At 47.4% G+C, this 21,813-nt stretch overlaps 1 long non-coding RNA gene across 1 annotated transcript; it reads left to right on the top strand.

Moving 5' to 3' along the window:
- The first annotated feature begins 7,755 nt into the window (after positions 1-7,755).
- On the top strand, positions 7,756-21,607 carry LOC120716523. The gene is made up of 2 exons (XR_005691969.1): positions 7,756-8,002; positions 8,394-21,607. It is a non-coding gene; the product is annotated as an uncharacterized LOC120716523 (long non-coding RNA).
- The last annotated feature ends 206 nt before the right edge of the window (positions 21,608-21,813 follow it).

Raw genomic sequence — 21,813 nt, 5'->3', positions numbered from 1 at the left:
ACACTGATATTATGTCAGCAAAATAAAATTACAACATAAAACGTACACAAAGTAAAATATACAAACGTACTGTGTGCGCCTTTCTACCAAACATCCATGGGCACTTTCAGTCCACAATGTCGGTACCAGCTTGCTCTTTCCGGCTCAAGTCCTCAGTCTCTGGCGGATCCGCTTAATTGAACATCCGCCAAAAGCATGCACACCACAAGCACTCTCAACTCTCAAGTCCACCAGTAGGTGGCAACAACACAACATGCAACCAGATAAAACACCCAACTTTGAACATTGCAGTCACTAATAATTACTTTCAAATCGACAGCTACACAGTTAATTTCTTTCTTGTTCTTTTTAAACACTAGTCGAAAAAACAAACAAAAAACACCCCCTTCATATATTTTATTTACTTCATCTTTTTAGTTTTTTTTGTTTGTTTGTTTTTTATTGTTTTTTGTCAGCTTTTCAGCTCCACTTTTTCGCCACTTCTTCCACACTAAAACTTTTTGACAAGCTGCATGAGGACAGTGAAGGCATAGAAGGGGCCGGTCGCATTAAGATATTTGATTGGCCAATCCAGTGTCAGTAATGAAGATAAATGGGCTGTTGTATGCGTGTACAGCTATGCTGTCGAGCAGAAGGCAAGAAGCAGAAGAAGAGACGGGGAGCAGCAGAGATGGCGGATGGTGGCAGGCGGCGGCGGCCACAAGAGGTGGCGGCGTTGGTGCGGTTTGGTGCAGCAGTGCGTGGCGACGGCATACGACGACCAGTGAGCGGAGAGGCAGAGGGCGCTGTGCTGCTGCTGAAGTAGCTTGATGCCAGACGACGCTACAGTGGGGAATTGGTGGGCAGCGGGACAGCGCCCTACCTCCTGCGGCAAGACCACAGTGCTGGCGTGACACAGAAAGGCGGTGGGCGGAGTTGAGAGCTCTGCCCATCCGGGGTAAGTCCCGAAACGTATTGCGCTGCAATAATCCGGTCCACTCGAAGGAACAGTGACTGTCGCTGGCCCCTCTCTTTTCCAGTACTCCGGAGCGGAGAGACTGACAGGACGGCCAGGGACGCCGTCGGGTTTTCCTTGCCCCGCTCCGATTGACTGTTAAATGTCTCCTGACATTTCTGTCTGCATCATCTATTCAACCATAGCTTTAACACACTCCCACAGCCCATGGTCTCCAGAAGCCATTACAGTCAATAACTTGAGCAGTAGTCACTGTACAGTTCCTTTGAAAAAGTTGGCTGACCTAAAGTGTCATAGCTCAGTGCAGTTGGTTGCTGTCTTTGTCTTTGAGGTCGCTGCCTCACAGAGTCAGTCTCACCACCAGTTGCAGCTAGAATGTCAGTCATAGCATCACAACTCAGTGGCCTGTCAATGTCAGGGTCAGGGCCTTGGATCTGCCAGGCACAGTCTCTTCGCTCTGTAGTGGCACATCCTCTTCTTGACAGCGGAGAGGTTGAGGTTGGAAGGACTCTGCCAAAGGGTTAAGCGGAGTCTGCCTCTGTCGTCTCCCTGGAACCAGCCTGAGGTACCACTGGTAGGTGCCATGGTGTGTTCATCTGATGTGTCGCCATTCCCTGGCTGCTGTCTACGTGGAGGTTTTAACTTCTTCCGTGTCACAGTCGGAGAGTCTTTTTGGGGCTGAATAGTAGGGCTGCCACGATTAGTCGACTAGTCACGATTACGTCGACTATCAAAATCATCGACGACGCGTCGTTTGAAAGATCACAAAAGACGCAGGAATAAGTAGCAGGATTTAAGAGTGTAATAACGGACTGAAACAGAAGATGGCAGCACTGCATGTACAAGGATGCCAGCTGCCGTTAAACCCCGAAGAAGAAGAAGCTGTGTCCCAGAATTCATAGCGCGGCCCAGCTCAGTTTACAACCAGTTAGTTTTAATATTACTCTTATTATTCTTTCTGGGTCACAAAATAAACGTTTAACATATTTTCAGGGAGAATGTAGCTGTGTAAACCTCAAATATCTGCTCAGTTTATCAAGACACCGCATATTTTCAAAAGCGCTCCGACGTTTCCGGAGACGTCTGTTACCCACTAGCTCGATAGCTAGCCGGGGGCAAGGTCACTAGAGCCGTGAGAACACCGGACTCCCGGCAAATCGTTTTCAAACCCACTGCCGTCTTTCGCTACTCAGGTTAAATATATATAAGTCACTTAGATAACTTAGAAATGTTATTGTTTGGCTTTTTTTTAGTATTTTATTTGTTCCTGAGTAAATCGGTTTGGCTGAGATTAAAGTTATAGTTTTTACTCAGCTGAATAAACGTCAAGCAGACAGCTGATTATCAGAAGTGTGAGATGCTTGAGAATTTACTCCAGTGTCCTCTTATAGTTTAGATAGCAAGGAGTTTATTAAACTTCACCGAAACAATCTGCAAATGTCATTAAAATTTAATAAACTATCATCTTGTCTTATTTTTAGTTAGCAAAGACCTTAAACACTTAAAGCTGTAAGCTAATGATAGTTATATAAGAGCAGATGCTGCTGGTGCAATAAGCTGTACGTTTTACGTCCAATGGATGATGATCTGATTAGTCGACCAATCGCAAAAATAATCGGTGACTAGTCGACTATCAAAATAATCGTTTGTGGCAGCCCTACTGAATAGTCTATGTTGATGGCAGGAAGTCACAGGGCAGTAGGAGATTTCTGTGCACCACTTTATCTCTGCCTTGGCCATTTTCAGGGCTGATCAGATACACTGGACTGTCATCTGCTTTCCTCTCCTTCACTTTGTAGACTTGGTTCTCCCAAAAGGACTGGATCTTGCGGGTCCACCTCTAGGAGTGAGATTTCAGAGGAGCACTCCATCCCCAGGCTGAAGATCTTTCCCTTTAACTTTCTTGTCATAGTATGCTTTGCCTCGAGCAGCTTCCTTGGTCACAGTTTGAGAAGCCACTGTGTACGCCTCCTGCATTCTCTTTTTCCAGCAGCTAACATTGTCATCATAGTCCACATGAGCTTCATCACTTTTCAGGTCGAAGAGCAAGTCGATGGGCAGGTGTAGGGAATGTCCGAAGATGAGGTAATATGGAGCGTAGCCTGTTGCGTCATTCTTCATACAGTTGTACGCGTGGACGACTTTAGCTAGCGACTCTTCCCAATCATTCTTCTCCTTGTCCTCCAGGGTCCGCAACATGGACAGCAGGGTGTGGTTGAATCTCTCCACCTGTCCATTACCCTGCGGGTGGTAGGGTGTCGTGTGGGAGCCCTGGATACCTGAGAGTTCTTTCAATCTTGCCATGAGTTTGTTTTCAAACTCCTTGCCCATGTCGTGGTGTAGTCTGGTCAGGAAGCCAAACTTGAGTGCAAAGTCATTGAAGAGCTTGTCAGCAACTGTTTTAGCTGCTTTGTTCTTCGTTGCATAGGCTTGGGCAAACCTCGTGAAGTGATCCATGACAACAAGTATATACTCGTAGCCCTGCTTACACTTTTCCAGGTGAAGGAAGTCTATGGACACCAGCTGGAATGGGTAAGTGGACTGGATCGGGGACAGAGGTGCACGGGTCTGCTTACTCGGTTTCTTCTTCTTAAAACACTCACATTCTTCTGTAACAAAGTGTTCAACCTCTTTCGCCATCTGCGGCCAGTGGAACCTATCTCGAATCAGGTCGAGCGTCCTTTCCACCCCTAAGTGGCCCATGTCTTGGTGGAGTTCTTTAAAAACCAGGGGACGATAGGCTTTAGGGACCAGTAGCTGCTCTCGGCGTGATGTTTGGCAACGCAAGACACCATTTTGGTCGACGTGAAGCTTCAACCACTGCTTGAGTAGTCCAGCTACTGCAGGATGCTCTGACTTCACCTCAGTTCTACTCGGTCTTCTACCCAGCGACTTATACCAGAGCACCGTTGCCAGAACTTCATCTGCTTCCTGGGCTCTGTGAATCTGGTCTGGTGTAAAAGACTGAGTAGTGTCAGAATCTTTGATTAACTTCAGAGCACTCACCTGGATAACTCCAACGCCTTGGCAAGGGTCTCTCTCCTCGACCGTTACAGACTCCATTGATGCGCTTATGGCTTCCTGTCCAACTTCAGCTGTACAGCTCTTCATGTAGCTGTCAAAGTCCAGCGGCATTCGCGACAGCCCATCAGCATCTGCGTTGGTCTTGCCTGGACGGTAGCGGATGGTGAAGTTGTAGCTGGCCAGCTCCGCGACCCATCTGTGACCTGTGGGTTAAGCTTTGCAGTAGTAGGCACATATGTTAGTGGGTTATTATCAGTGTACACCACAAAAGATGGGGCATGGCACAGATAATCCTGGAAACGTTCACAAATCGCCCACTTCATAGCCAAAAACTCTAATTTGCCAGAGTGCAGGTGGTACTTTTTCTCTGCTGGACTCAGGGTGCGTGAGCCATATGCTATGACTCTCATCTTGCCTTGCTGCCGCTGATACAAAACAGCACCTAGCCCAACCTGTGATGCATCACAATGTAGCACAAAAGGCTCTGTGAAGTCGGAGCACCTGAGAATGGGGGGTCTTGTAAGTGCATCTACAAGCTGGTTCAATGTCTCTTGGTGGGAGGTCGTCCACTGAATGGGCGCCCGTGATGGTAAGTGCCCTTTACTTTTCTTCACCTCCTTTTTGGACTTGTCGGCTGAGACTGGAGCAGAGTTCTCAGAAGATGGAGGGCTGAGCAGGCTGTAGAGTGGATGGGCTACACGGGAGAAGTTGGGGATGAACCGCCTGTAATAAGAGAGGAAACCAAGAATTTGACGTACCTCTCCGACGGTTGCAGGTGTCTTTTCCTTTAAAGCCATCACCGGGGCCAACTCTCCCGGGTCTATTGTGTAGCCTTCACCTGTTACCAGCTTTCCCAGAAACTTGACACTTCCCCTGAACTGTATTCATATGCACCACATCTATAAACTGCTTAAATCACAAAAATACATTTTACTATACACATGAATAACATAGTGAACTCTGATTATTGTTTTATATTGTTTTTACTACTGTTTTAATCTATTTATGAACCTGTCTTCTTAACTGTATTTATCAAACTAGATCTCTTTCAAATAAATGTTTTTCTTAACACATTTCTATAGCATTCACTCTTCATGAACTAAACATAAAGCAGTTCACATTTTTTCTTATTGTGCAAAATATATATCTTGTGGCTTTAACCCAAAAATACCTGCACCGGGTTCACAGAGTTTCTGTACTGTCTAACACTTGGATAGGCACAGGCTAACAACGGGATCGACTTGGAAATTAGCTCTCTAGCTTAACATTCGGCACAAAGAAGACATTTATCATTAATCGCCATTGCTGTCTGTCACATTTAGAACCTCTGTTTTATATTATCAACCACCCAGCTTACCTGTAAAAACAGAAAAATATGACAATCAGTTCTCTTTGGCGCGCAGGCCGCATGCTGCCTCTTCTTCTTCTTCTTCTTCAGACAAGTTTAACGGCAGCTTGCATCCAAAACTGTTTCATTACTGCCATCTCCTGGCTGTTAACCGTCTGTCACTCCTGAACCCTCAGATCCTCTTGATGAGACCAGTACTTCTCAAAAAACGAAAAACCACCACTTCCCCTTCGCCACGACTTAACTTTTTAACCACTTGTTCAAACGTAAGTTCCCTTCCACCACTCAGTTCACCCCACATCACCCTCCTGTGACTTACATACTTCCTACAACTAAGGAGTACATGCTCAACCGTCTCCATATCAGTGCACCCATCACACAACCCAGTCGAATGTTTCCCTATCCGAAAAAGAGTACCATTTAAAAAGCAGTGGCCCGTTCATATTCGACTGATAACAACCTCCTCACGTCTCTGCAATCCGCTACTCCTCTTAGCTTCTATTGTGTTTTGCACCCTATATAAATGTCTCCCTTTTGTTTCATTATCCCATGCCATTTGCCACAAGTTCCGACTTTCTGCCCAAACTACACTTTTCCCTTCAGATTTTGACAATGGTAACTGTACATCTATGTCGACTCTTTTAACAGCCGCTTTGGCCAACCTATCCTCTCTTTCATTACCCAAGATACCCACATGAGCCGGAGTCCGCATCATTACCACATGTTTATTTTGGTCAGACAGTCTATGATGGGCAAAAAGAATGTCATACAGAATTTGCTGATGGGTAGTTGTGTAACCCTGTTCAATACTTAATAATGCGGACAATGAATCACTGCATATCAGTACTTTTGAGACCCTGCTGTCCTCCACCCATTCTAGAGCCAGCAGTATGGCAAACAGTTCAACTGCATATACACCCAGACGGGTCGATGTCCTTTTCACAATCTTGATATGCAACACCGGAATTACCACTGCTACACCAGTTGCTTCTGTCTTAGGATCTTTTGACCCATCTGTATACACCTGTAAAAAGTCACAGTATTTGCTGTCCAATCTGTCATAGAATTTTTGACAAATATCTGTGGTCACTTTCCTCTTTTCAGTGTCCGTTAATGAGCTGTCCACGACAAGACACTTCAATGTCCATATGGGACGTAAAGGTCACAACACTGTCTGAGTAAAGACTATGTCAGACACTTGAAAAGTTCTGGCACTATCATCTCCAACCCACCCAAAACTATTTTTAAAAACCTTCCCTCTTTCCCAACAAGCCCCTAACACTTTCTTAACAGGATGGGTGTCGGCATGACCTTTCAAATTTATCCAATAATTAATCAACAGCTGTTTGCCTTCTAATACACAGCGGCATTTCTCCCGATTCCACTTGTAGAGCACATATTAGCGTTGTTTTAACTGCCCCCAAGCAGAGTCTCAGTGCTCGTGCTTGAATTACATCCAGCTTCTTCAAGGAAGTCTTAGCCGCTGATCCATATACCACACACCCATAATCCAATCGTGATCGAATCAACGCGACATAAATAATCTTAAGTGCAGCAAAATTAGCACCCCATGACAGTCCCGCTAAACACCTCAAAATATTAAGAACCTTTTTACTATTCCCCACAACGTGCTCTACGTGACGTTTCCAAGTCAATCTCCTGTCAAAAACCACACCCCAAAAACGAAAACAATCCACCCTTTCTAACTCTTTCCCATACAAGTACAACAGGTCATTACCCCCAATTTCCTTATTTGTGAAAAACATTACTTTAGTTTTCTCAACAGAAAATTTAAAACCCCAGTCTACACCCCACTTTACCTATCCCCTCTTGAAGTTTCCGGACAAGATGGTCAACATTCCTCCCCCTCACCCATAATGCTCCATCGTCAGCAAGACGTGATTTACCATAACTACCAGACACATCTTTAAAAATATCATTGATCATAAGTGAGAAAACTGTTGGACTAACTACACTTCCCTGAGGAGTTCCATTTTCTATCACACACTGCTCAGAAACATGCGACCCTATTTTAACTTGAATTGTCCTGTCACATAAAAAGTCCAACACCCAATTAAACATACATCCCCCTATCCCAGCTGCATGCAGCTTAATCAGTCGCATGCTGCCTCTTCACCACTGACACTACTTCTTCTAGTGTAGTCCGCTACCGATGAGTACGAGACTGAGCGCCCTCTGCTGGTGGAACTTATACAACAGTAAAGCTGACATTGCAGTGGCCTTACTAAAAGAAAGTGTCTCTGAGCATAAAATTAAATGGGGGGGATAATATTTTCATGTCTCTGTCGTTAACATACTGCCACAACTGGAATTTTAATTCTGTGGCTGACGCCACCGCACTTTTAATGTTTATGTTTTATTAATGAAGTGAAGAAAGTATAAGGAAGCATACATGACTGTTAACCATGTAGCATGCATTAATATAGTGTTGAAATCCGCGCTGCGAGCAGCTTTTGACAAACTGTAGAAGAGAAGCTGGTGTCCGCCAGTTCTGTATTTCAGGTTTCCTGTTGTTTCATGTTTTACCGCCATCATAAGCTGTTTGCCGGTGGAGCAAATACACGACCGGCACAGATCGGTGTGAGACACGGTCTGCATCTATAGAGTGTAGTGTCTGGAGCGCAAACAAGAGTGCCGTGTTTTACTCTGAGGCAGTTTGGTCAAGGAAAAGTCAACACATCACAAATCATGTTCAGTAAATCTTGACTCGACGTTCATCGGTGTGGACTCTGACACGATCCTTCCGCAAAAAGCAACGTTGCCAAACACGGTTGGTACGCCCGCTGAGCATTATAGCGCAGCTGGCGCATTGTGTACAACACCATACCTGGCAAAAAGTTTCATGTATGTTCCATTTGAATTCAAGTAGTTCATAAAACAATAGCGGCACCCAAAGTCTGTGCGTAAAAACACCAGGAGCACCGCTGCGCACGGTCTGCTGTGTGCTGGAGTGGTGTACGTGTAAAGGGAGAGAGTGACACCGGTGGCGCGAGTTTCCTCGATGCACATTTTGTTCTTTACTGCCTGCGCTCTGAACCACGTCAGGAGAGGAAGAGCAGAGACTCCAGCGAATTCATGCACACTGAAAGATGTGCTTCAATTACGATAAAAGACACCGTACAGTAGAAATCTTTGAAATTCGTGTCAGTGAAGGGAAGACAGTAGTCGTGTATGCTTTCACTGATGAAATCCACGCTGTGAGCACAGCAGGGGAGCGACGAAATGACTCTGGCAGTTGCGGGGAAATGCAGGCACACACTGACTCGCGGAGAGCCGGTCGCTGTGCACTCAGCTTCATCAACCAGCACCTGCGCGCACGGCCTCGTCCACGCTGCGAGCAGCTTTTGACAAACTGTAGAAGAGAAGCTGGTGTCCGCCAGTTCTGAATTTCAGGTTTCCTGTTGTTTTATCCCCATCATAACCTATTTGTCGGTCGGGGACAGAGATCATCCAGTGGGGATGTCGGTGGAGGGGGAAAATCCACGACCGACAGAGAGCGGTCTAAGCCACCATCTCGAGGATCTTAACGACACCCTGAGATTCAGTGTTTGGAGCTCATACGCGGTTCCCATTACGACCTCTTTAGACAGACATCATTACGCGGGGATTTCCATCGAGGACGGCACGAGATCGGTGAAAGACACGATCCCGAGGACCTAGACTGACATCCACAGTACAGTATGTGGAGCGCAAACAGGTGTCCGTTAGTGGCGGAGGTGTGGTTCCTGGCTCAGCTTCAGGGGAGGGGCGGTACAGTGAGCTCAAGTGCCGGGCAGGTGAGTGGACAGGTGGTGGTGATGGCGCTGACGAGCTCTCTACTGCTTTTAGTGACGCTGGAGTGGAGAAGAGGAGGCATCGAAAGAAGCTGTGCGCGCCACACCGGGAGAGCTGCAGTGCAATTATGTGTGTGCCAACCCAGAAAGTACATGGCTGTGGGTCGTGAATTAAAAGAGAAACAGTGCACGCTGTGTGTCTGTGGGTCCTTCTACAGCGGTGTTTTACTCTGAGGCAGTTTGCTGAATCAAAAGTCAACACATCTACTCCGTTCACGAAGAACGCCACAGATATTCTCGTGATGTGATTTGTGATGACATGATGGAAAGCATACACGATTACAGTCTTCTCTTTGCGGACAGGAATTGAAACACACAACTGAGGGAACGGTGCTCCTGGTGTTTTTACGCACAGACTGTGGGTGCTTTTCCCTTTTATGAACTGCTTGAATTCAAACCGAGCATTCATGGAGCCTTTTGCCCGACATCGTGTGTTACACCACTCTATAATCAGACTATTAAATCTTATAATGCTGGATTCAACATCATCCTGTTGACGGGAGGGACGCATTTTAAAGACGAAATGCGTACAGCTGTCCAAATGTGTAATAGAAGGATCATTCTTGGTGACAAATAATTTAAAAAAGAATAAAAATTAAAATGTTAACTACAATAAAATCCTGTCCGTGTGTTAATGTGGATTCTTCTCTGGAGGCTTCAGCAAATCAGAGCCCCGCTGTGCATCGACGCACTTTCCCCGCTGTCTACCTCCGAGCAATAGCCCGACTCCTTCCGCCTGCATCTCTCCAGTGCTGTGCTCACAGCGCGGATTGTAACACGGACAACAAACAAAGTAACATCTTTTCTGTGCGCGCGGCCACAGCTTTCTTTCGTTAAAAGCTGTTTGAATTTGAGGCTTTAAAATCTTTCCATTTGCACTCATTACTGTTAAACAGCAGAGCATATCAAAGGTTGTAACTACACAAGTCGTGTATAAAATCAGCGACACACCACGGGGTTGTTAGATCATTTTAATTGTCATCTTTTCAATATGTACATATATATGTATATTTATCAGTTTCCATGTGTCTCATTGACATAGCAGCTCTCGGCTCCAGCGTCATCAGAAGCTGGCCGTGAACAGGGCGCCATGGCTCCGTGCACAGCCCCACACGTTCTAGATCGTTCTTCTGTGGTTTTGCTTTCCTCTGAAATGGTCTCAGGAAGCGGAACTGTCAGCGCGCACAGAGCAGCTGAGCCAATCCTGAAGCTGGTGACGCCGCGATCACACCCTGCTACTCTGCTCCGTTCACGAAGAACACCACAAATATTCTAGTCAGGTAGATCTCAGCAAGCCTTTCGTTGGACACGTGAAGTGTTGCCACCAGCCCGTGAGTGTCGTTATAATTTAGCTGGATCCGAAACCGAGAGAACAAACACAAGACCCAAAGCGGCGTCTGCTGCTGTGCGGCACTCACACGTCCAGCGCCTCCATCCATAGTTTGTTTTAGTTCGAGTGCAACAAATGCTTTGGTGAATCTCTGCGGGGGCTCGAAGAGTGCGTGACAGTGAGGAAAGCAGTATCTTTAATATTTCAAAGTGCACTTATTCAGCCGAGAGTTTTCTGGTCAGTCAGCCTTTCAAATAAACGATCACTCCAATCCCTGAACTTCTATTTAAAATGCGATGACATTTATCGACTTTGACACCGACACCACCGGCCTGTCTCCTTTCTTTGAACGTTGTACTCTTGACTATTGTTTCCTCCCAAGCAATATTTTATTCTGGAGCAGATCAACGAAGTGGGAATCTTAAAGTAGGTTCATTAAGAACACGAGTTGAAGTTGGTCTGTGTGGATCTTGTCGAGTGTGTTCATCAAATTTTCGTTCATGTGTCAACAGCTCTTGTTCCAGTCTGCTATTGAAATAATGAATGGATCTGTCTGCTCCGGGTTTTTATCATCTAACCCACAGCTGATCCCGCCCACTTGAATGCACTCGCTTGGCACTCCTACTGTACTTGCAAACGGCCAGAGCGAGACCGGTGGCGCGAGCTTCCTCGATTCACACTTTCTTCTTTACTATCGCCTGCGCTCCGAACCACGCCAGGACAGGGAGAGCAGAAACTCCCGCGGATTCATACACACTGAAAGGTGTGCTTCAACAACCACAAAAGCGACGGCAGAGTAGAGGTTTTTAAATGTATGTCAACGAATTGAAGACAGTAGTCGTGTATGCTTTCACTGATGAAATCCACGCTGCGAGCACAGCAGGAGAGCGACGAAATGACTCTGGCAGTTGCGGGGAAATGCAGGCACACACTGACTCGCGGAGAGCCGGTCGCTGTGCACTCAGCTTCATCAACCAGCACCTGCGCGCACGGCCTCGTCCACGCTGCGAGCAGCTTTTGACAAACTGTAGAAGAGAAGCTGGTGTCCGCCAGTTCTGTATTTCAGGTTTCCTGTTGTTTCATGTTTTACCGCCATCATAAGCTGTTTGCCGGTGGAGCAAATACACGACCGGCACAGATCGGTGTGAGACACGGTCTGCATCTATAGAGTGTAGTGTCTGGAGCGCAAACAGGAGTGCCGTGTTTTACTCTGAGGCAGAGAGGAAGAGCAGAGACTCCAGCGAATTCATGCACACTGAAAGATGTGCTTCAATTACGATAAAAGACACCGTACAGTAGAAATCTTTGAAATTCGTGTCAGTGAAGGGAAGACAGTAGTCGTGTATGCTTTCACTGATGAAATCCACGCTGTGAGCACAGCAGGGGAGCGACGAAATGACTCTGGCAGTTGCGGGGAAATGCAGGCACACACTGACTCGCGGAGAGCCGGTCGCTGTGCACTCAGCTTCATCAACCAGCACCTGCGCGCACGGCCTCGTCCACGCTGCGAGCAGCTTTTGACAAACTGTAGAAGAGAAGCTGGTGTCCGCCAGTTCTGAATTTCAGGTTTCCTGTTGTTTTATCCCCATCATAACCTATTTGTCGGTCGGGGACAGAGATCATCCAGTGGGGATGTCGGTGGAGGGGGAAAATCCACGACCGACAGAGAGCGGTCTAAGCCACCATCTCGAGGATCTTAACGACACCCTGAGATTCAGTGTTTGGAGCTCATACGCGGTTCCCATTACGACCTCTTTAGACAGACATCATTACGCGGGGATTTCCATCGAGGACGGCACGAGATCGGTGAAAGACACGATCCCGAGGACCTAGACTGACATCCACAGTACAGTATGTGGAGCGCAAACAGGTGTCCGTTAGTGGCGGAGGTGTGGTTCCTGGCTCAGCTTCAGGGGAGGGGCGGTACAGTGAGCTCAAGTGCCGGGCAGGTGAGTGGACAGGTGGTGGTGATGGCGCTGACGAGCTCTCTACTGCTTTTAGTGACGCTGGAGTGGAGAAGAGGAGGCATCGAAAGAAGCTGTGCGCGCCACACCGGGAGAGCTGCAGTGCAATTATGTGTGTGCCAACCCAGAAAGTACATGGCTGTGGGTCGTGAATTAAAAGAGAAACAGTGCACGCTGTGTGTCTGTGGGTCCTTCTACAGCGGTGTTTTACTCTGAGGCAGTTTGCTGAATCAAAAGTCAACACATCTACTCCGTTCACGAAGAACGCCACAGATATTCTCGTGATGTGATTTGTGATGACATGATGGAAAGCATACACGATTACAGTCTTCTCTTTGCGGACAGGAATTGAAACACACAACTGAGGGAACGGTGCTCCTGGTGTTTTTACGCACAGACTGTGGGTGCTTTTCCCTTTTATGAACTGCTTGAATTCAAACCGAGCATTCATGGAGCCTTTTGCCCGACATCGTGTGTTACACCACTCTATAATCAGACTATTAAATCTTATAATGCTGGATTCAACATCATCCTGTTGACGGGAGGGACGCATTTTAAAGACGAAATGCGTACAGCTGTCCAAATGTGTAATAGAAGGATCATTCTTGGTGACAAATAATTTAAAAAAGAATAAAAATTAAAATGTTAACTACAATAAAATCCTGTCCGTGTGTTAATGTGGATTCTTCTCTGGAGGCTTCAGCAAATCAGAGCCCCGCTGTGCATCGACGCACTTTCCCCGCTGTCTACCTCCGAGCAATAGCCCGACTCCTTCCGCCTGCATCTCTCCAGTGCTGTGCTCACAGCGCGGATTGTAACACGGACAACAAACAAAGTAACATCTTTTCTGTGCGCGCGGCCACAGCTTTCTTTCGTTAAAAGCTGTTTGAATTTGAGGCTTTAAAATCTTTCCATTTGCACTCATTACTGTTAAACAGCAGAGCATATCAAAGGTTGTAACTACACAAGTCGTGTATAAAATCAGCGACACACCACGGGGTTGTTAGATCATTTTAATTGTCATCTTTTCAATATGTACATATATATGTATATTTATCAGTTTCCATGTGTCTCATTGACATAGCAGCTCTCGGCTCCAGCGTCATCAGAAGCTGGCCGTGAACAGGGCGCCATGGCTCCGTGCACAGCCCCACACGTTCTAGATCGTTCTTCTGTGGTTTTGCTTTCCTCTGAAATGGTCTCAGGAAGCGGAACTGTCAGCGCGCACAGAGCAGCTGAGCCAATCCTGAAGCTGGTGACGCCGCGATCACACCCTGCTACTCTGCTCCGTTCACGAAGAACACCACAAATATTCTAGTCAGGTAGATCTCAGCAAGCCTTTCGTTGGACACGTGAAGTGTTGCCACCAGCCCGTGAGTGTCGTTATAATTTAGCTGGATCCGAAACCGAGAGAACAAACACAAGACCCAAAGCGGCGTCTGCTGCTGTGCGGCACTCACACGTCCAGCGCCTCCATCCATAGTTTGTTTTAGTTCGAGTGCAACAAATGCTTTGGTGAATCTCTGCGGGGGCTCGAAGAGTGCGTGACAGTGAGGAAAGCAGTATCTTTAATATTTCAAAGTGCACTTATTCAGCCGAGAGTTTTCTGGTCAGTCAGCCTTTCAAATAAACGATCACTCCAATCCCTGAACTTCTATTTAAAATGCGATGACATTTATCGACTTTGACACCGACACCACCGGCCTGTCTCCTTTCTTTGAACGTTGTACTCTTGACTATTGTTTCCTCCCAAGCAATATTTTATTCTGGAGCAGATCAACGAAGTGGGAATCTTAAAGTAGGTTCATTAAGAACACGAGTTGAAGTTGGTCTGTGTGGATCTTGTCGAGTGTGTTCATCAAATTTTCGTTCATGTGTCAACAGCTCTTGTTCCAGTCTGCTATTGAAATAATGAATGGATCTGTCTGCTCCGGGTTTTTATCATCTAACCCACAGCTGATCCCGCCCACTTGAATGCACTCGCTTGGCACTCCTACTGTACTTGCAAACGGCCAGAGCGAGACCGGTGGCGCGAGCTTCCTCGATTCACACTTTCTTCTTTACTATCGCCTGCGCTCCGAACCACGCCAGGACAGGGAGAGCAGAAACTCCCGCGGATTCATACACACTGAAAGGTGTGCTTCAACAACCACAAAAGCGACGGCAGAGTAGAGGTGTTTTAAATGTATGTCAACGAATTGAAGACAGTAGTCGTGTATGCTTTCACTGATGAAATCCACGCTGCGAGCACAGCAGGGGAGCGACGAAATGACTCTGGCAGTTGCGGGGAAATGCAGGCACACACTGACTCGCGGAGAGCCGGTCGCTGTGCACTCAGCTTCATCAACCAGCACCTGCGCGCACGGCCTCGTCCACGCTGCGAGCAGCTTTTGACAAACTGTAGAAGAGAAGCTGGTGTCCGCCAGTTCTGAATTTCAGGTTTCCTGTTGTTTTATCCCCATCATAACCTATTTGTCGGTCGGGGACAGAGATCATCCAGTGGGGATGTCGGTGGAGGGGGAAAATCCACGACCGACAGAGAGCGGTCTAAGCCACCATCTCGAGGATCTTAACGACACCCTGAGATTCAGTGTTTGGAGCTCATACGCGGTTCCCATTACGACCTCTTTAGACAGACATCATTACGCGGGGATTTCCATCGAGGACGGCACGAGATCGGTGAAAGACACGATCCCGAGGACCTAGACTGACATCCACAGTACAGTATGTGGAGCGCAAACAGGTGTCCGTTAGTGGCGGAGGTGTGGTTCCTGGCTCAGCTTCAGGGGAGGGGCGGTACAGTGAGCTCAAGTGCCGGGCAGGTGAGTGGACAGGTGGTGGTGATGGCGCTGACGAGCTCTCTACTGCTTTTAGTGACGCTGGAGTGGAGAAGAGGAGGCATCGAAAGAAGCTGTGCGCGCCACACCGGGAGAGCTGCAGTGCAATTATGTGTGTGCCAACCCAGAAAGTACATGGCTGTGGGTCGTGAATTAAAAGAGAAACAGTGCACGCTGTGTGTCTGTGGGTCCTTCTACAGCGGTGTTTTACTCTGAGGCAGTTTGCTGAATCAAAAGTCAACACATCTACTCCGTTCACGAAGAACGCCACAGATATTCTCGTGATGTGATTTGTGATGACATGATGGAAAGCATACACGATTACAGTCTTCTCTTTGCGGACAGGAATTGAAACACACAACTGAGGGAACGGTGCTCCTGGTGTTTTTACGCACAGACTGTGGGTGCTTTTCCCTTTTATGAACTGCTTGAATTCAAACCGAGCATTCATGGAGCCTTTTGCCCGACATCGTGTGTTACACCACTCTATAATCAGACTATTAAATCTTATAATGCTGGATTCAACATCATCCTGTTGACGGGAGGGACGCATTTTAAAGACGAAATGCGTACAGCTGTCCAAATGTGTAATAGAAGGATCATTCTTGGTGACAAATAATTTAAAAAAGAATAAAAATTAAAATGTTAACTACAATAAAATCCTGTCCGTGTGTTAATGTGGATTCTTCTCTGGAGGCTTCAGCAAATCAGAGCCCCGCTGTGCATCGACGCACTTTCCCCGCTGTCTACCTCCGAGCAATAGCCCGACTCCTTCCGCCTGCATCTCTCCAGTGCTGTGCTCACAGCGCGGATTGTAACACGGACAACAAACAAAGTAACATCTTTTCTGTGCGCGCGGCCACAGCTTTCTTTCGTTAAAAGCTGTTTGAATTTGAGGCTTTAAAATCTTTCCATTTGCACTCATTACTGTTAAACAGCAGAGCATATCAAAGGTTGTAACTACACAAGTCGTGTATAAAATCAGCGACACACCACGGGGTTGTTAGATCATTTTAATTGTCATCTTTTCAATATGTACATATATATGTATATTTATCAGTTTCCATGTGTCTCATTGACATAGCAGCTCTCGGCTCCAGCGTCATCAGAAGCTGGCCGTGAACAGGGCGCCATGGCTCCGTGCACAGCCCCACACGTTCTAGATCGTTCTTCTGTGGTTTTGCTTTCCTCTGAAATGGTCTCAGGAAGCGGAACTGTCAGCGCGCACAGAGCAGCTGAGCCAATCCTGAAGCTGGTGACGCCGCGATCACACCCTGCTACTCTGCTCCGTTCACGAAGAACACCACAAATATTCTAGTCAGGTAGATCTCAGCAAGCCTTTCGTTGGACACGTGAAGTGTTGCCACCAGCCCGTGAGTGTCGTTATAATTTAGCTGGATCCGAAACCGAGAGAACAAACACAAGACCCAAAGCGGCGTCTGCTGCTGTGCGGCACTCACACGTCCAGCGCCTCCATCCATAGTTTGTTTTAGTTCGAGTGCAACAAATGCTTTGGTGAATCTCTGCGGGGGCTCGAAGAGTGCGTGACAGTGAGGAAAGCAGTATCTTTAATATTTCAAAGTGCACTTATTCAGCCGAGAGTTTTCTGGTCAGTCAGCCTTTCAAATAAACGATCACTCCAATCCCTGAACTTCTATTTAAAATGCGATGACATTTATCGACTTTGACACCGACACCACCGGCCTGTCTCCTTTCTTTGAACGTTGTACTCTTGACTATTGTTTCCTCCCAAGCAATATTTTATTCTGGAGCAGATCAACGAAGTGGGAATCTTAAAGTAGGTTCATTAAGAACACGAGTTGAAGTTGGTCTGTGTGGATCTTGTCGAGTGTGTTCATCAAATTTTCGTTCATGTGTCAACAGCTCTTGTTCCAGTCTGCTATTGAAATAATGAATGGATCTGTCTGCTCCGGGTTTTTATCATCTAACCCACAGCTGATCCCGCCCACTTGAATGCACTCGCTTGGCACTCCTACTGTACTTGCAAACGGCCAGAGCGAGACCGGTGGCGCGAGCTTCCTCGATTCACACTTTCTTCTTTACTATCGCCTGCGCTCCGAACCACGCCAGGACAGGGAGAGCAGAAACTCCCGCGGATTCATACACACTGAAAGGTGTGCTTCAACAACCACAAAAGCGACGGCAGAGTAGAGGTGTTTTAAATGTATGTCAACGAATTGAAGACAGTAGTCGTGTATGCTTTCACTGATGAAATCCACGCTGCGAGCACAGCAGGGGAGCGACGAAATGACTCTGGCAGTTGCGGGGAAATGCAGGCACACACTGACTCGCGGAGAGCCGGTCGCTGTGCACTCAGCTTCATCAACCAGCACCTGCGCGCACGGCCTCGTCCACGCTGCGAGCAGCTTTTGACAAACTGTAGAAGAGAAGCTGGTGTCCGCCAGTTCTGAATTTCAGGTTTCCTGTTGTTTTATCCCCATCATAACCTATTTGTCGGTCGGGGACAGAGATCATCCAGTGGGGATGTCGGTGGAGGGGGAAAATCCACGACCGACAGAGAGCGGTCTAAGCCACCATCTCGAGGATCTTAACGACACCCTGAGATTCAGTGTTTGGAGCTCATACGCGGTTCCCATTACGACCTCTTTAGACAGACATCATTACGCGGGGATTTCCATCGAGGACGGCACGAGATCGGTGAAAGACACGATCCCGAGGACCTAGACTGACATCCACAGTACAGTATGTGGAGCGCAAACAGGTGTCCGTTAGTGGCGGAGGTGTGGTTCCTGGCTCAGCTTCAGGGGAGGGGCGGTACAGTGAGCTCAAGTGCCGGGCAGGTGAGTGGACAGGTGGTGGTGATGGCGCTGACGAGCTCTCTACTGCTTTTAGTGACGCTGGAGTGGAGAAGAGGAGGCATCGAAAGAAGCTGTGCGCGCCACACCGGGAGAGCTGCAGTGCAATTATGTGTGTGCCAACCCAGAAAGTACATGGCTGTGGGTCGTGAATTAAAAGAGAAACAGTGCACGCTGTGTGTCTGTGGGTCCTTCTACAGCGGTGTTTTACTCTGAGGCAGTTTGCTGAATCAAAAGTCAACACATCTACTCCGTTCACGAAGAACGCCACAGATATTCTCGTGATGTGATTTGTGATGACATGATGGAAAGCATACACGATTACAGTCTTCTCTTTGCGGACAGGAATTGAAACACACAACTGAGGGAACGGTGCTCCTGGTGTTTTTACGCACAGACTGTGGGTGCTTTTCCCTTTTATGAACTGCTTGAATTCAAACCGAGCATTCATGGAGCCTTTTGCCCGACATCGTGTGTTACACCACTCTATAATCAGACTATTAAATCTTATAATGCTGGATTCAACATCATCCTGTTGACGGGAGGGACGCATTTTAAAGACGAAATGCGTACAGCTGTCCAAATGTGTAATAGAAGGATCATTCTTGGTGACAAATAATTTAAAAAAGAATAAAAATTAAAATGTTAACTACAATAAAATCCTGTCCGTGTGTTAATGTGGATTCTTCTCTGGAGGCTTCAGCAAATCAGAGCCCCGCTGTGCATCGACGCACTTTCCCCGCTGTCTACCTCCGAGCAATAGCCCGACTCCTTCCGCCTGCATCTCTCCAGTGCTGTGCTCACAGCGCGGATTGTAACACGGACAACAAACAAAGTAACATCTTTTCTGTGCGCGCGGCCACAGCTTTCTTTCGTTAAAAGCTGTTTGAATTTGAGGCTTTAAAATCTTTCCATTTGCACTCATTACTGTTAAACAGCAGAGCATATCAAAGGTTGTAACTACACAAGTCGTGTATAAAATCAGCGACACACCACGGGGTTGTTAGATCATTTTAATTGTCATCTTTTCAATATGTACATATATATGTATATTTATCAGTTTCCATGTGTCTCATTGACATAGCAGCTCTCGGCTCCAGCGTCATCAGAAGCTGGCCGTGAACAGGGCGCCATGGCTCCGTGCACAGCCCCACACGTTCTAGATCGTTCTTCTGTGGTTTTGCTTTCCTCTGAAATGGTCTCAGGAAGCGGAACTGTCAGCGCGCACAGAGCAGCTGAGCCAATCCTGAAGCTGGTGACGCCGCGATCACACCCTGCTACTCTGCTCCGTTCACGAAGAACACCACAAATATTCTAGTCAGGTAGATCTCAGCAAGCCTTTCGTTGGACACGTGAAGTGTTGCCACCAGCCCGTGAGTGTCGTTATAATTTAGCTGGATCCGAAACCGAGAGAACAAACACAAGACCCAAAGCGGCGTCTGCTGCTGTGCGGCACTCACACGTCCAGCGCCTCCATCCATAGTTTGTTTTAGTTCGAGTGCAACAAATGCTTTGGTGAATCTCTGCGGGGGCTCGAAGAGTGCGTGACAGTGAGGAAAGCAGTATCTTTAATATTTCAAAGTGCACTTATTCAGCCGAGAGTTTTCTGGTCAGTCAGCCTTTCAAATAAACGATCACTCCAATCCCTGAACTTCTATTTAAAATGCGATGACATTTATCGACTTTGACACCGACACCACCGGCCTGTCTCCTTTCTTTGAACGTTGTACTCTTGACTATTGTTTCCTCCCAAGCAATATTTTATTCTGGAGCAGATCAACGAAGTGGGAATCTTAAAGTAGGTTCATTAAGAACACGAGTTGAAGTTGGTCTGTGTGGATCTTGTCGAGTGTGTTCATCAAATTTTCGTTCATGTGTCAACAGCTCTTGTTCCAGTCTGCTATTGAAATAATGAATGGATCTGTCTGCTCCGGGTTTTTATCATCTAACCCACAGCTGATCCCGCCCACTTGAATGCACTCGCTTGGCACTCCTACTGTACTTGCAAACGGCCAGAGCGAGACCGGTGGCGCGAGCTTCCTCGATTCACACTTTCTTCTTTACTATCGCCTGCGCTCCGAACCACGCCAGGACAGGGAGAGCAGAAACTCCCGCGGATTCATACACACTGAAAGGTGTGCTTCAACAACCACAAAAGCGACGGCAGAGTAGAGGTGTTTTAAATGTATGTCAACGAATTGAAGACAGTAGTCGTGTATGCTTTCACTGATGAAATCCACGCTGCGAGCACAGCAGGGGAGCGACGAAATGACTCTGGCAGTTGCGGGGAAATGCAGGCACACACTGACTCGCGGAGAGCCGGTCGCTGTGCACTCAGCTTCATCAACCAGCACCTGCGCGCACGGCCTCGTCCACGCTGCGAGCAGCTTTTGACAAACTGTAGAAGAGAAGCTGGTGTCCGCCAGTTCTGAATTTCAGGTTTCCTGTTGTTTTATCCCCATCATAACCTATTTGTCGGTCGGGGACAGAGATCATCCAGTGGGGATGTCGGTGGAGGGGGAAAATCCACGACCGACAGAGAGCGGTCTAAGCCACCATCTCGAGGATCTTAACGACACCCTGAGATTCAGTGTTTGGAGCTCATACGCGGTTCCCATTACGACCTCTTTAGACAGACATCATTACGCGGGGATTTCCATCGAGGACGGCACGAGATCGGTGAAAGACACGATCCCGAGGACCTAGACTGACATCCACAGTACAGTATGTGGAGCGCAAACAGGTGTCCGTTAGTGGCGGAGGTGTGGTTCCTGGCTCAGCTTCAGGGGAGGGGCGGTACAGTGAGCTCAAGTGCCGGGCAGGTGAGTGGACAGGTGGTGGTGATGGCGCTGACGAGCTCTCTACTGCTTTTAGTGACGCTGGAGTGGAGAAGAGGAGGCATCGAAAGAAGCTGTGCGCGCCACACCGGGAGAGCTGCAGTGCAATTATGTGTGTGCCAACCCAGAAAGTACATGGCTGTGGGTCGTGAATTAAAAGAGAAACAGTGCACGCTGTGTGTCTGTGGGTCCTTCTACAGCGGTGTTTTACTCTGAGGCAGTTTGCTGAATCAAAAGTCAACACATCTACTCCGTTCACGAAGAACGCCACAGATATTCTCGTGATGTGATTTGTGATGACATGATGGAAAGCATACACGATTACAGTCTTCTCTTTGCGGACAGGAATTGAAACACACAACTGAGGGAACGGTGCTCCTGGTGTTTTTACGCACAGACTGTGGGTGCTTTTCCCTTTTATGAACTGCTTGAATTCAAACCGAGCATTCATGGAGCCTTTTGCCCGACATCGTGTGTTACACCACTCTATAATCAGACTATTAAATCTTATAATGCTGGATTCAACATCATCCTGTTGACGGGAGGGACGCATTTTAAAGACGAAATGCGTACAGCTGTCCAAATGTGTAATAGAAGGATCATTCTTGGTGACAAATAATTTAAAAAAGAATAAAAATTAAAATGTTAACTACAATAAAATCCTGTCCGTGTGTTAATGTGGATTCTTCTCTGGAGGCTTCAGCAAATCAGAGCCCCGCTGTGCATCGACGCACTTTCCCCCGCTGTCTACCTCCGAGCAATAGCCCGACTCCTTCCGCCTGCATCTCTCCAGTGCTGTGCTCACAGCGCGGATTGTAACACGGACA

Source organism: Simochromis diagramma, unplaced genomic scaffold (assembly GCF_900408965.1).
Source record: "Simochromis diagramma unplaced genomic scaffold, fSimDia1.1 OVJJ01000473.1, whole genome shotgun sequence".
NCBI classification, from domain to species: Eukaryota; Metazoa; Chordata; class Actinopteri; order Cichliformes; family Cichlidae; genus Simochromis; species Simochromis diagramma.
This window is presented reverse-complemented; position numbering and strand designations above follow the sequence as displayed.